Below are 16,729 nucleotides of genomic sequence, written 5' to 3'. Positions count from 1 at the left end.
GATGATGCGGTCTTCCACAAAGTTTGATCCATCGAAGACATTTTTCGTACTGGGTCTTCGATTTTGGAAAGGGCACGAATTGAACTCCACCAACTAGCCTTTCAGGATACCTGTCGTCACTATTACAAACTCCGTGACTATACCTCTTAACCATATCTATTGTTAAAGAACCCAAATACGCGATAAAACGCAAACAAAAGCTATACTGGACCATGCAACGTTGTCTGAGGGAACGCCGGATGCCCAAAAGGGGCGTGGTTTATGCAGATCTCTGGCCTCTGATTGGTCAGCGACGCGAGTGACGCAATTTCTATGGAGGGGTCAATTAAAGCTTGGCTTTTATTGTCACGTAAAAAAAGACAAAACTGAAACACCAAAGTACAGTTGAGAAATTGATTTTTCACCCATGTTTTTCTCCACTGGAACTCTTTGAACATCACGGGAGGGTTATAATAAAACAAATGCATTTTTTTCTGCATAAATACAATATTAAGACAACAATTCAAGCATCCCGGTATTGTATGTTGCCCCCCACTGTCCGATTCTGGCAACTGCAATGTCCATATCATTTTTTTTGGAGAATCCGAACTTTCAAAGGCCGTTGTGCGCAACTCTGAGAAAAGCACTTAGCTAGGGGACATGCGTGTGGAAGACTGGCCGGCCACTGGTCAGCTTAATTAAAAAGCAATTAACAGCACGGTCGCCAGTGGCGCTTGGAACAAAGGACAACAATATACAAGAAACCACAGATCCCCCGACAGAGTGGAGCCAGCAATTTATGAGGCGTCCCAGAACCGCAGCACGACCGGCGGAAGAATTTGGAGCTCACACGGAAACAACGGAGAAGCTGTCAAATCACTTATTTCGTCGATAATTATATGATGTACTTTATCATATTGGACGGTATTACACAACTGTGACATGGGTTAAAACTGGGACTCCCTTATTTGTGTATGTTATCATACACTGTACATTTGCACGTTGATGTCCGGAGACTCACCCATTATAAGTGAAAACTAAGCTGGTAGCTTTGAACTCATTAAAATCTTCAGTTGACTAATTATGTGGCAGTGATTTGTTCAAACGGTCTCGTTCACCAACCGCAGCCTCAATCCAGGGACTAGTTCGCGAGCACGGCGGAGCGATATGTAGCCCGCCTCTTGTCTCCTTCATGCAATTTGCCTTCAGGATGTGGAGGGCATGGGGCGACTGAGTGAAAGGCGGTGGAGAAGTGGTGAAATTTTATCTTTCTAAGCGTTGGGCGCAATACATGGACGACTCTACACATCGGTCGAAAAGCACTGCTAGTTTAAAGGTATGTGACCTCATTTTGCAAGAGGGTATGGTGAGGGGAGTTGCACGGTACGCTGAGCTCACCGCTTTCGCGCAGAGGGCTGGGCTAACTATTAGCATAGCTCAACTTCAGTCATGAAGTTCAAAAAGTTGACAGAATGGAGGAATAGACGGAACTCGCTTGTGTATGCGGTTGTGCTCGGTTGTCCTTCACTAAAAACGCGATAAACGTCTAAAAGAAAACTATTTTGTGATGGATTTGAGTTGTACGTCTGAGCCAATTTCTGGGTGAGTTTGGTAATGTTAGCATAAGCAAAATAGCCTTCTGGCACGATGTCATCTTTGGTTATCTCTTCTGTGGCATTGCACACACCGATGAGTGTTTTCTTTTAAAACGTTCCGGAGGTTTTTGGGAAGATCTGTTAACAGCTGTTTAGGGATTTGTGAAAGAATAGCTGCGTTTCTCTGAATCCGTTCCCTCTTCCTCTGGGTGGGGGTGCTCACCACCACCAAGTCGTCCTTCCATATTGTTGTCTCTGAAAACTGTCCTAGGAGCACCAAACTGGAAAATACGCAAATGTCTAGTCTTCTACCATGTGTCCCATCGTTTCAAAACTAATTCGGTTTCACATTTGTCTAGCAATAGCCATGTTGGAAATCCATAAATTACGGATCGCGTTCACTTTTGCAAGCATATTGTAGTGACGCTGAGTAATTCATGCGTGGACAGCGAAAAGATGAAGTACTCAATATTTAAAAAAAAAATCCTCGTGTTGCTGGTCTTTATTCCTCCTCAATTTAATGAATGCAAATTAGTAGATTTCAGCCCTACTCTTTGTGGTTCAAACTCAGAGACAGCTTTAACTAGAAGAACATTAGTTCGGACTTTTGACACCAAGTACCACCTCAAAAGATTTTTAGACCCCCAAGTACTGTAATCATGACAAACATTAACATACAGTAGCACAGTAGGCCCCATTGTTTTATTTAAAAACGATGTTTTTTCGGCTTTAGTCCTTTTAAACTTATTCACTGCCATTGACTGGTTTTTAAGTCTAATATCTTTGTTGTGTGTGGGGGGAGGCTTGTAGTGAATATGCAATAGTACTACAAAGTAACATACTATAGTAGTGTAGTATACTGTAAAGTGGATTTAATATAAATGTAAGCCACTGTTAATATTATGCACAGTTTGAACAAGCAAATGTATACTTCCCAAATGTTGAACACGACTGAACTGTACTTAAGGAAGGGATTCTTTCACATACCACTAGAGAAAATCTGTGTCTCTAGTGGTACTCTTCCAACACTTAAGGAATAACTAATTGAGAAGGTTGGTCATGTAGGTGCAAATCAGTGCTTGGACTGTGTTAAGAGGGATGATCAATGGCCCTCATACAGGATGTTTAGCAAGGGTTAAAAAAATGTACCTATGTTGAAATATGTGATGTTGTCATTCACCTACAATGAATGAATCGTATATGAGTCACCAATGTGCTTGACATTACTATCTGAATGTTAGAACATTGTGGTGAATATCTGGGAGAAATCGTGTGTGTGTGTGTGTGTGCGCGTGTGCGTGTGCGTGCGTGTGTGTGTGTGTGCGCGTGTAAAACAATGAACCATGGAAGTAAGTGCTGGACAGCTGTGTGCTGCAAGGGAGGGATTGAGGCAGGAAACAGCTTTTGATGCTTACATCCTTTTCTAGCTGGACTGCTTTCACACGCCCCCAGATAGCAGCTGAAGGCTACACATTAGATTGTTTGCTCGGACTGCATCATATATCATCACCTCATGCTGCGGAACCTTGAAAGTGGAGCTCAATCAGTGTCTGATTTTGGTTGATACCAAATTGTTGTAATTTCATAACACCTTTCCCACAGGAAATAAGTGAATTAGTTCTATACAGGCTCTATCTCTACTATAAATCCTTTATTAACGCTACAGGTATTTACAGTTTAGCATTTTTAAATTCTTCAAAGACCACAATAATGGCCCGGATAGGGACAGCCCTATTCTGTGTAATTAACCTTTCAGAATACATTGCAGTGTCACTGTGATTTGACCTCTGAATTTTTTAGCAAATTTGGAGGTGCATTTTTCATCAAGGATTTGAAAATTTGAAGAAGTTGCTAGGTATTTATATAAATGTCTTGTTTTTAGGATTAGGTTCTCCGTTTCTTCTAGTTAAATGTTGCCTTCAGTGGAATGTGTTCCTCTTAATCATACTTACAATGTAATGCATCCCAAGGCTCAAAGTTTTGCTTCACAACTTGCAGGTCAAAATTTACATTTTGTGCATCATAAGATGGAAGTAAAAAAAAAAACTACATTTTGCAATTCACGCTTATGCATTAATGTGAGGCAATGTGCTTACATCACCAAAGTGAAATTGAAGCGACATTTTGTGTGGGAAGATGAGGAAAAACATCAGAACAAATTGCAGAAAATTGCAAAAGACTAGGAATCATTCTCAAATGTCAAGCGACTACCTGTGACATGTAATTTCTACAATGGACTTTTCGCTACACTGAACACCCCCACATAAAGTTGCATCGTAGTACTTGAGACAAGATAAAATGAACAGAGCAAATCAGTGAGATTACTACTGTTACTCACAATGTTGGCCTTGTGAAGGGTGTCTGTAATTATGACTACTGTAAAACTTGTTACTTATTAAGAAGGTTACATACATTATAATGCAACCTCGAATAGGGTGCATGTAAAGTTTGTGTAGTTTGAGATACAGTCGGTATACTACAGATGTAATTTTTCCGTTTATAGGCACAATTCCGGCAATTTAAATTGCATGGATTAAAAAAATATATTTTAAATTTTTATGCAATATTGGGACCATAACCCGTGCCAGAATCCACACTCAATGAAAACACTTGTATACGAGGCAGTTTATGGAGCCATTTGAAGTCACTGTCATTTGACAGGCGGACCATCGCACTCATAAATATGCACAGTCAAGCACGAAAAATCACATGCGTAAAATTTGTTACAAGTAGAAATGCATAGATATTAAAAGATGTTGCATATTTTATGTAGTCTTGACCAATGCAAGTGCGCACTTGTCGCACATTCTCAACGCAAATTAAAACCGATCCAGCGCAGTGAACCACAGCCTCCCTTTTTTTTTTTTTTTTTTTTTTTTTTTTTAATAAAAACACGGAAGCACACGGTCTGCTGCACAGCCTACTTCAACTTCCTTGTTTACCTGACTCTGCCCCCCTCCGGCTCTTAAAGGCGTACACTCATAATTACGAACACCACTCACCACCACTTTAGTTACCAACACAGTCTAGGCAGCGTAGAACAAAGACGAGCTAGACATGCTGCTTATGTTTACTCTAGATAATAATGGTAAAAGTAAAATTTAAAAAAAATAATAATAATTGCTGTTGCTTTAATGAATGTCGGGTATGTGAATAATAGAAGAAAACGTGGTGAAACTGGACGAAAGTTTCTTTTTTTTTTTTTTGGGGGGGGGGGGGGAATAAAATAAAGGTCTGATCTGAAGCCAAAGAAGAAAGTACAGTATGAGATGGTGTATAATGTTAAAATTCCTCTTTGGCACAGCCTGATCAAGGATGAAAGCACAGACAATACAATGCACAAAAAGGTAATTCTGGATTTTAAATATAGGAGGCAACAACATTAATCTTAAAACTGTTTGGGAGCAAGATTCAGCTTTCAACTTGAATTGCTAAAGATATTCTGCAAGCAACAATTCAGTTTTACACCAAAAAAAAAGACAGGGATATCACTGTGGGTTAAAAAAAGATAAATGAAACAAAGTTGGAAACCACCTTTCAAATTTATAGTTCATACTTGGTTTAGCTTGGTTTAGTTAGCAATATATTTTTTTGTTGACATTTTCATTGTAGTTTTGCAAAAACACAATTATTCTTCATGTTCTGATGGGGATGTAAATGCTGTAATCTGAATCTTTAATGAGCCATGTCGCTTCAATGGATGACACTGATCTAACCACAGTCCATACGTCTGATGTTGCTCACAATGGGCAAAAGGAGCGATCACGGGCTTAGTATGTTTGCTCAGACACGAGGTGAGAGTTCAGAAGCAATTACAGTAATAGCTGTTTTCGAATGCAAATTTAGAGATTTTTTTGCTGTTTTTTTTTTTTTTAAATACGAAAATCTGTATTCGAACACCTCAATCGGCTGACCCACAATGATTTTGTTATTGTGCTTTCGAACGCACCCCCCAAAAAAACCCGGAAACGACGTAACACCCACAAACAGTTGACCCACACATTCTGCTGCTCGCGGACGTTTCCCCAGTACTGTTGTGACTTTTTTTTTCTTCAAATTGAGCAACATTAACGTCCGATCCTAGCTCCAAAGAAGGCAAGTGGAACTGCTGGTGCTGAAAAAAAGAAAGTGTTGCGTGAAACTGTCGACTTCAAGAACGATTTGATAGCCGAGCACAAATCTGGTGTGCGTGTTTCTGAGCTATTGAAGAAGTATGGCATGGCAAAATCGACAATCAGCACCATCCTGAAACAAAATGATGCCCTCAAAGCAAGTGATGTTGCTAAAGGAGCAACCGTGTTGACCAAGCAGAGGCCATAGATCTTGGAGGAAGTTGAAAAGTTGCTTCTTATTTTTGTGAACAAGCAGCAGTTAGCTGGGGATAGTGTTGGCGAGGAAGGGATTTGGGCCAAAGCTATAAATTTGTAGACAGATTTAAAAAGAAAAGACCCCAGTCTAGTTCCTGAGGGCTTTGAATTCAAAGCAAGTCAAGGATGGTTTGAAAATTTCCGCAAAAGAAGTGGGATAACCTTTGTTTTTCGCCATCGAGAGGCTGCAAGTTTTCCATTGGTTTTTTCTTTTGTTTCATTAACCCTACCTCTAGTTGCAAGTTAAATTATTTTTTTACGTTACGTACTTTCTGTGCAAATAAAAAAAAAAACAATTTGTCAGTTTTTTTCCCCTGAATATTGCTTTAGTTATTCTGCACTTTTAATTAAAAAAAAAAAAAGTTTACAAGGCTGGGAGCAGAGTCGCTACAGATATGGCAATGCACTCCCAGCCTAGCATTTTCTACTTCTAATGCATATTTTTCAAGCAAAAAAAATAAATATATATCTTAAATGATTTAATTATATAAAGTATTCAAACTATACATGTATTTCTACTATGCAGTTTATCAGGAAAAGCTAAATCGCTTAAAAAAAAAACTTTTTTAGGCTTGGAACTTATTTCATTTTCCATTAACTGTAATGGGAAAACATGGTTCGGTTTTCGAGTATTTTGGTTTTCAACCAGCCTTTTGGAAAGGATTGTGTTCAAGAACCGAGGCACCACTGTACTTGTAAAAATGTCTGTATTGTTTACTGATAATGAAACATGACGTTAATGTTGTCTAATTCATGCATTTCAATCATTTACAAAAACAAGAAATTCAAATTGTTTTTTAATGGATACGATATAGACTCTATGAAAGCACGCTTGCATGCCATGAAGCAAATCTGAATTCAATTTAGTTTCAGTTCTAGTACTTTACTTATTTGAATTTGGAATTTTTTGGGGTAAAGATAAACACCTAAATAATGAACAATCATATTGTATACGTTTTGAAAACAGAATAGAATTTATTTATAGATGTACTAGATATATTTCATTCATAATGCAATTTATAAAACTTGCATATTACAATTGGTGAGAATCATTTGATCATGCTTGCAGCCCCCAGACCTCTGGCTATTTTTCAGTCTTTTTTCATTCAGTCAAATCACATGCCTGATACTACCAACTGATCTGTAAGTGACTGCATTTTTAGTGATGCCGGTGGAAAAACATGGCAAAGTGGGTCAGAGATGAATAGGAGATAAATATGCTATTTAACCAAACAGAAGGGGGGTTGGTGAAGTCAAATGAAGAAAATATTAGTTTTTTTCTCAAGGTCTCTTCACTTTAGTTTGAACAAATTGAACCCTTCCAAAACTTCTAGTGGGGTAAAAATGTATAGGCTTATTCGAGTCAGATGGTTTAGGATCATAAACGTGGAGCCATGAATTTACTTTTTTTCTTGCTAAATAGATTGCTGTTTAGGTGAAGCTGCACAATCCTTTTAATGCCTTTTTAAAAATATCAATGCCTTTGTCTTTGAATAATATGGTAATTTAAGAAATTCAAACTTGATTACTGTATTTTACGAACTATAAATCGCGCGTGTTTTCATAGTTTGGCCGGGGGTGCGACTTATTCTCCAGAGCGACTTATATGTGAAATTATTAACACAATATTACATCCATCTATCCATTTTCTGAGTCACTTATCGGCTATTTTCACACTAACAACCGTAAGAGGGCGCTATAGGCCTGTGTATCTGTACCTGCTACTTCTGTATTTCTGAAAATTCAGCATTTCAACATTAGAAAAATGAGATAGAAGGAAGAGTAGGAGGGGCAAGTGTGAAGGACCAAGAAGTGGCAATGATTATTAAGGGGGAAGTTAGCCACTAAAGAGGATGAAAAATGGAAAGACAGTTGATCCTGATGACACACCTTAGGATGTATGGAAGCAATTTGGAGAGGTGGCTGTGGAGATTTTGACCAACTTATTCAACATAATACGAGTGGGTGAGAAGATGCCTGAAGAATGGAGGAAAAGTGTGCGAGTTCCCATTTTTAAAAACAAAGGCAATGTGCAGAGCTGTGGGAATTATAGAGGAAAAAAGTTGAGCCACACAATGAAGTTATGGGAAAGAGTAGTGGAGGCGAGACTCAGTACAGATGTAAGTAACTGCGAGCAACAGTATGGTTTCATGCCTAGAAAATGTACCACAGATGCATTGCCTTGAGGATACTAGTGGGAAAAGTACAGAGAAGGTCAGAAGGAGCTACATTGTGTCTTTGTGGATCTAGAGAAAGTCTATGACAGAATACCAAGAGAGGAACTGTGGTACTGCATGTGTAGGTCTGCTATGACAGAAATGTCAGAATAGTACAGGACATGTATGAGGGCAGCAGAACAGTTGTGAGGTGTGCCGTACGTGTGACAGAAGAATTTAAGGTGGAGGTGGGACTGCATCAGGGATCAGCTCTGAGGCCCATCTTGTTTACTGTGGTCATGGATAGGCTGGCAGATGAGGTCAGACGAGATGAGGTCAGACTGGAATCCCCTTGGACCATGATGTTCGCAGATGATATTGTGATATGTAGTGAAAGCAGGGATAGGGCAGAGGAACAATTAGAAAGATGGAGGAACGCACTGGAAAGGATCGGAATCAATATTAGCTAAAGTAAAACAGAATATATCTGTGTGAATGAGAGGGTTGGAGGGTGAAGAGTGAGGCTCCAGGGAGAAGAGATAGCGAGGGTGGATGACTTCAAATACTTGGTCAACAATCCAGAGCAATGGAACAGCTGGCGAAAGGAGTCCAGTGTGTTATGTGACAGAAGAGTCTCTGCTCGGATGAAAGGCAAAGTTTATAAAACAGTGGTGAGGCCAGCCAAGATGTACAGATTAGAGACAGTGGCACTGAAGAGACAACAGGAAGCAGAATTGGAGGTGGCGGAAATTAAGATGTTGAGGTTCTCGCTAGGAGTGAGCAATTTTGATAGGACTAGAAATAAGCTCATTGGAGGGACAGCCAAAGTTGGATGTTTTGGCGACAAGGTTCGAGAGAGCAAACTTTAATGGTTTGGACATGTCCAGAGGCGAGAGAGTGAGTATATTTGTAGAAGGGTGGTGAGGATGCTGCCAGGCAAAAGACCAAAAGGAAGCCCAAAGAGAAGGTTGATGGATGTTGCGAGGAAAGACATGAGGGCAGTTGGTGTGAGAGAGGAAGATGCACGAGATAGGTGCACATGGAAAAAGATGACATGCTGTGGCGACCTCTGACGGGTTAAGCCGAAAGGAAAATATGATATATATAGTTTAACTGAATACTTTACTGTGATATAATTTGCAGTAGGATACTCAATTACTAAAATAGTCAATGGCATGCAACTCCCCACATTGCCTACATTGTAATATTTTATTTATTTTTTGGTAATATTTTTAATATCATCCTTGCTTGTGAGATTAACCTACAAAAAATTGCTCCCCAAAATAAAGTTTCTCTTAAAGAAATGATTGGGGATTTTTTTTTTTTATTGAATCATCACTTTGCTTTTGACATATATCTCAGAGACAGTGAAGGCCTGCATGCTACTTTTAATGTATCCTTTCAAAATGGTCTCATTTGAATTCAAGATATGCAAATGCAATCTACCTGATAATTGTTTTTCAAATTTTGCCATGGCTGTTGGTGATTTAAAAAAAAACAAAGATACACAAGGTAGGTCGGTTCGGAATCGAGAATTGATTGGAACATGGACTAATGTTCTGGTCTCCCGTAGTCATTCAAAAATTGTTTACGAATTTCAGTTCCCAGTTTCAATGACTGGCACTGACTCCAAAGAAGTCATGAAAACCAAAGAAGAAGCATCAAAATCTAATGTAGAAGAATGCGCACGAAGGTATGCTTGTGCTTAATGGTGGCTGCAAGCATAAGTGTATCTTAACTTTGTTGAAATTATTGGCAGAGAAAGTTGAGGAATGCTCATTAAACACCTGTTTGGAACATCCCAAAGGTGAACAAGCTAATGGGTTGTTTTCATGTGATGTCACCCATTGGGCTGCCTCGAGCAGCGGCCATTTTCGACCCCTGATCTCCGGTTACTCATACATGGGCAAGGTGGAGGACATTGTTTCTAACTGCATTTATTGAAGACGCGACCGACAGCACATCAAGCCCAGACTGACTAGTAGGCTACCTGGCATATACTCAATAAGAGAGTCAAAAGGTTAAGAGAATCTGGACAAATCACTGCATGTAACCGTAACACCCGTGACCTTTCAATCCTCAGGCGGACTGCATCAATAACACACATCCATGTCTGAAGAATATAAGCCAAATGGGCTCAGGAACACTTCAGCAAACCAATGTTAATACAGTTCACATTTCAAATTGTGAACTGTATTGTAAATTGTGGATATCGTGTCCTCCAGGCCAAAGAGGAGAAGAATCATCTGGACTGTTATGGATGCAAAGTTCAAAAGCCAGCTTCTGTAATTGTATGGGGCTGTGTTAGGCCCACTGGCGTGGGTAACGTGCACAACTGTGAAGGTACCATGAATGTGGAAAGGTACATAGAGGTTTTGGAGGAAACAGACGCTGCCATCCAGGCATGCCTTTTTTTATGTACGTCCCTTCTTATTTCAGGAAGACAACGCCAAACCACATTTTCAGTGTGTTAGAGCAGCCTGGCTTCAGATACGAGGAGATGGTACTAGACTGGCCTGCCTGCAGTCCAGACCGGTCTCCCCCCAAAAAACAAAGGCTTTACTTTTATTTGATCGTTTGGCTCATAGGGGTCGGTTCTTATGATGTGGGCTCCTCACCCTCTTTCCCTGGGAAAGCCACTTAATTTTGAGCATTACAAAAAAATATGATTGGCATATATTTAAAAGTGATTGTGCATGTGTACCACCACTGTATAAAAGTATGATTATTCACACTGTTGTGCAAATGATGATTTGCAAAGCAAATAAATTTACCCATTTAAAACCATTGTCCAGAACAGAATAAATGACTGCAAATGTTGCACTTTTCAATTTTTATCTTCCACAAAAAAAAATGTTTTAAAGGGCTGAGCTTTTAAACTTTAGTTAACTAAGTAGCTTTAAAAAAAATAAAGGGGGACCAGCTTCACAATGACGCCATAGTTTTGGCCATCTATAAAATTTACCCAGGAGGTGCAATAAATGTGGCCAAAGGCATAGATTTTGACTTAACTGACCAATTGTGATAATTCTGATTGAACTCATCATAACTCATAAAAAATAGCCATACCACGTCACGGAGCTACTAGCGTTTTTTTTTTTTTTTTTTTTTTAACCAGCTCCAAGTTGTTTAGAAAAACGATGCATCCACCTCCTTCCTTCCCTGCCTTCACAGCTTCTCGGAAATAATTGAATGGAGTCCCGCACCAGCTATCACGTCTGACAAGTATCGTTATCACTAAAGGAGGATGAGTAGTAATTAATATAGAAGCTCTGCTAACCGTTTACCTCTGCAGTGTTAATCTTGTGAAACACTTGAAGAGGGGTGCCAACACTTTTTGGCCCCAGATCCACTTTTCAAGCAGCCAACCTCTAGCGATCTCTCTTGTGGGGGGATGAGTGTATCGCCCCCATGGGGGACATCCCAGCAACTGCCATTGACAAACCCAGAGATAGATGATAAATTGGAAGGGAGCTTGCTCCAACACGCCTTTAAGTGCTCATGCTTAGTGTCAGAAGAGGCCAGGAATGATAAAGGGTTAGGGTTTATCAACCATAACTCGCGTCACAGTGGAAAGAAACAAACTATAGACAGCAAATTAGCTGATAATTTAACAAATGTCTAAAGAGAAAACAATAGAATAGCTAGTCACATCTGTATCCAAAATCAGAAAATGAATCTGTACATCCGCCAGTTGGAGGAAACTATAAGGTAAAAAAGATGTACATTAAATGTTTATATCGGCAATGTTAATTGTAATTTTTTTGTACCAGAGGGCTAAACTTTAAAATTGAATCTCCACGATCTGTTTGTTTTTTAGTCAATTTAGCTTTTCTAAACTATTACAGTCACTGATGCTGTAGTGGTATAATCGCATAACTATGGTGCAGGCAGCTTGGATGTAGTTCTCAATTCAGTGACTGTGTGCATATGAGTGTAAATGGAACTCATAACACTCATTTGGACAGCATTGTTTTTAAAGGGGAAATCCACTGCTTGCCTGAAAAGTGTATCCAATAGGTCATGTAGTATGTACCCTATTTTGACAATGTGATGGTAAATCCTCTCTCACTTAATAGTGCTTTGAGAAGATTTTTTTCAACAATTGCGAATTTTCAGGGGCGCTGCCATTCACCCAAGTCACATGATCTACGTGGGCGTATGTGACGTGTACCATGCCATTCCAAATGCTGGATTACATAGGACACCATTATGCCCAGCGCTGATTTCTCAGCTTTATCCTCATCTGATGAAGAAATAGCACTATCGGTTGATTGGGAAGACGGAGGAATACTTCCATACAGATTTTTTTACAGTCTGACTGCTCTGAGGCCTACCTGCGACATAAGTGCGTAAACAAAGGTCCCCGGGAACTCCGGCCCGCCAGGCGCAGATGGTTCTTTGGACGGAAATGACGCGGAGTCTGATGAGCGAGCTCCGGTAGCAGCCGCGAGCTGAGGGTTCCAGCAGGCGGAGGCCGTTAGCCCCGGATGCTGAAGCTAGGCTAAAGCCCTTTGCCGCCACCAAAGGCAGGGCACGAGCCGAGCCTTGTCTGTGGAGGCCAAACCAAGCGGGCGGTGGTGGCCCACGAGCCGAGCTTCCAGGCGGCAGAGGCCGTGAGCTAGGCTAAAGTCCTCCGCCACCTGAAAGTGCAGCTCGCGGCCCGACACCGGAGCTCGCTCATCAGACTATCAGGTATGTGAATAATAGAAGAAAAAGTGGGGAAATTGGCGAGATTTTCTCTTTTAGGTAACAAAGGTATGGTCTGAATTCAAAGGAGAAAGTACAGGATGAGATGGTGTATAATGTTTAAATTCCACCTTGGCGCAGCCTGATCGTGGATGAAAGCACAGACAATGCAGTGCATAAATAGATAATTCTGTATTTTAAATCTAGGAGACAACATAACATCAACCTTAAAACTGTTTGGAGCATCATTCAGCTTTCAACATGCATTACTAAAGATATTCTGCAACCATCTATCCATTTTCTTTGTCGTTTATCCTCACAAGGGTCGCGGGGAGGGCAGCAGCCTATCCCAGCTGTCAATGGGCAGGAGGCAGGGTACAGCCTGAACTGGTTGCCAGCCAATCGCAGGTCACAGGGAGAAAAACAGCTGCAGTCACAATCACATCGAGGGGCAATTTAGAGTGTCCAATTAATGGTGCATGTTTTTGGGATGTGGGAGGAAACCCATGCAGGCATGGGGAGATCATCTAAACGTCACACAGTCGGGGCCAGGATCGAACCCGGGTCCTCAGAACTGTGACGCCAATGCTTTACCACCTCATTCACCGTGCCTCCATTTTGCAGGCAATAATTCAGTTTTACCCCAAGAAAAACAGACAGGGATATCATTGTGGGTTAAAAAAAAAAGGAAACAAAGTTCTAAGCGACCTTTCAAATTTATAGTTCGTGGTTGGCTTGGTTTAGTTAGCAATGTATTTTTTGCTCGACATTTTCATTGTAGTTTTGCAAAAACACAAAATTGTTCTTAAAAATATTCTGATGTAATGTAAAATCTGCAATCTGAATCTTTAATGAGCCATGTAGCGTCAATGGATGACACTGTTCTGACCACAGTGCATACGTCTGATGCTGCTCACAGTGGTCAAAGGCAGCGCTCACGGGCTTAGTGTGTTTGCTCAGACACGAAGTGAGAGTTCAGAAGCAATTACCTGTAAAAAAAAAAAGTCTGTATTATTTACTGATAACGAAACATGACGGTAATAATTGTCAAATTCATGCGTTTCAATCATTTACAAAAACAAGAATTAAAACATTTTTGAATGGATACTATATACATGCTATGAAAGCACCCTTGCATGCCATAACGGAAATCTGAATTCAATTAAGTTTCACTTCTCGTAGTTTTACTTAGCTGAATTTGTGTTTGAATTTGTAATTTTTGGGAGTAAAGGTATGCACCTAAATAATGAACAACCATATTGTCTACAATTTGAAAACAGAATAGCATTTATTTATAGATGTACTAGATATATTTCTTTCATAATACAATTTATAAAACTTGCACGTAAAAATTGGTGATCATCCTTTGACCATGCTTGCAGCCCCCAGACCCCTGGCTATTGTTCAGTCTTTTTTCATTCAGTCAAATCACATGCCTGAAAAAGATTGGAGAAAGGAAAGACAACAACACCATCAAAGCTTCAGTCTGTCGACCGTGGTGACAATTATTAAGGACAAAGCCTGTATTGTAGCGCATGTGAAGGGTTTAGTTCCCATGTTGGATACACTGATCACAAAACAACGTTCTTTGATACTTGTCGAGATGGAGAGGATTTAGGACCAGGTTCCTTCGCAATAGCGAAGCACAGCCTCCCCTTCTTCTTCTCCATCCACCGCTGAGCAGTAATGCTGAGTATGTCATCTTAATTCCATGTATTTGTTTTTTTTATACAAAGTATTTTATGTAAATTCTGACTTTAATGGCGGAATCCGACGAAAGTTGAAATTCGAGTTAAGTTGTTACTGTAGGAATGGATCTCAGTTGTAAATAGAGGACTCGCTGTACTGTATTTCCAGAGGTGCTATAGATGAAAATTTCACCAGTTTGGAAAAACCCAAGTAACCCATACATAGATCCAGGTAACCCATACATCAGAAATTAAGTTGTGTAATAATGTGAAATGACACAGAGAAACTATTGCACACACGTACTGATATTTATTTAATACTTAGTACAAAATCCCTTTTTTCGCAATGACCGCTTCAAAATGCTTCCTGTATGGAGAAAGTCAGTGGATGCATTGATCTGGTGTGATTTTGGCTCCTTCCTCCACACAAGCAGTTTTCAAATCTTCAAGGTTCTGAGTGCTTTTATCGACCTTGAGTTCCAGTTCTTTCCATAGATTTTTGATTAGCTTCTAGTTAAGTGATTGGCTGGGCCATTCGAGCAGCTTTTTTTTCCTTTGGAACCAATTGGGCATTTCTTTTTAGTTTGTTTTGAATCATTATCCTCTGTCATTTTCATTTGGCTTTATACGATCAGGATTTTTGTTGCCGATCACCGTCAGCAAGTTTATTAAAAAAAAAAAAATCGCCAATCTAATCAAGAGATGGGGTAATGTCTTTTTACATTACATGTTCATTTATTGTATAGTGTTCCCCCGTTATTCACTGGGTTATGTTCCTTATACCCTCGTGATTCACGAAAATATGTGAATAATTAATGCAGTATTAATACACACTGGTTACACTGTCAGGAGGAATGCCAGCACGTGTTTTAGCGTGTATGTCAGTTATTATATGATGGTGCTCATGAGGCTAGGCAGTGAGAAACAATTGCATTTCACATCTGTAAGCAGACACTTACATTGCCCTATACACAGCTTGTGGACCATTACTGACGATGCTGTACACACTCAGTGTACCAGTAGTTAACTGGCTTGTCCAATTGTTGTTCAGGAAACTTTAAACAAGCTTTGACATTCTTTTTTTCCTAGCAGTGGGATCTTGCATGGTGAGCATGCATCCAGGCCATGGTAGCAGAATGCATTATTCACCCCTTACCCCTCTGTCAGAAATCTTATATAAATCTTACATAATAATATTTACCGCCAAAAATTTTGAATGTTTCTCTTCAACTAAAAACTTTCAATTTAAGAAAATTCTGTAGGCTGTTGTCCTTAAAATTTCATGGGGATTATCAAATAAGTGAATTACTTTTACATAAACGTAATTAAACATTCAATATACGTTGCCATTTTAACTGCTTTTATGTGCCGCTATCAAAGGATTTCGCAGCATGCCTGGGGCCATTTTATGTTTGTTAAAATGATGTTTTGTCAATTAGTTCCATAATCCAATAAATAGTTGGAATGTGAATTATAGTAGACTTTTTGTTTATCCACCCCATTGTAGATTGCACAAAGAATCAAACAGTAGTTTACAATACATTGTGTAAATATCTCATGTGCTGGTGGTCACATAGGATGTAGAAAATATGTACCTCCATAAAACTGTCGTGTGAAAATTAAATACTCAATGCATCACAGCGCTATTATTTAAACATTTAGAGGCAGATAAATTATTGCATTTTTAACAAACTTCTGGAGCATGCTAAATTTTAAAATCACGTGATTTTAAAACTAAATTATAAGTCGTTTTTTTTTTTTAAGACGGTTACTTTTTAGCTTTTACTATACTGTGTATCATACATACTATTGACTTGAGATTTTTTTTTTGGGGGGGGGGTGCGTGGAGCTACACTGGTTCACCAATAAGGTCATGTTTCATATTGATGTCCAGATTTTCTTTAATTTCTCCTTCTCCATCAATGGCGTCACAAAATCATGTGAAAATAGGTGCACCTCCTGAACAGGTGTAATTGTCTATGTACAGTGGTACCACTAGTAACGAAAACTTCAGGTTACGAAACTCTTACAGGCTTTTATTTATAAAAAACTTAAGTCTCATCTATTCTCTAGCATTCACATTTTGTATTTAGTAATCAACGTGAAATCATCTATTTTGTGTTTGAGAAAATTTACATTACATCATTCTGACAGTTACATTATGCGCTATTGATAAATTATGGTACTTTCATTCCAATATACTGTATATATTTTTGAAAAAACAAATAAAATACAAAACACGGGGTGATATCTTG

At 39.4% G+C, this 16,729-nt stretch overlaps 1 protein-coding gene across 1 annotated transcript in view; it reads left to right on the top strand.

Moving 5' to 3' along the window:
- Nucleotides 1–1,157: 1,157 nt before the first annotated feature.
- Nucleotides 1,158–16,729, top strand: part of smad5 (SMAD family member 5) — a 33,223-nt gene continuing 17,651 nt past the window's right edge. Inside the window, exon 1 of the mRNA XM_061835888.1 lies at nucleotides 1,158–1,315. The gene's annotated coding sequence lies outside the window, so the exon portion shown is untranslated. The remainder of the gene's footprint in view (nucleotides 1,316–16,729) is intronic.

The sequence above is a fragment of the Syngnathoides biaculeatus genome, chromosome 11 (genome assembly GCF_019802595.1).
Source record: "Syngnathoides biaculeatus isolate LvHL_M chromosome 11, ASM1980259v1, whole genome shotgun sequence".
NCBI classification, from domain to species: Eukaryota; Metazoa; Chordata; class Actinopteri; order Syngnathiformes; family Syngnathidae; genus Syngnathoides; species Syngnathoides biaculeatus.
Note: the sequence above shows the minus strand (reverse complement) of the source record. Positions and strands in the feature narration are given on the sequence as shown.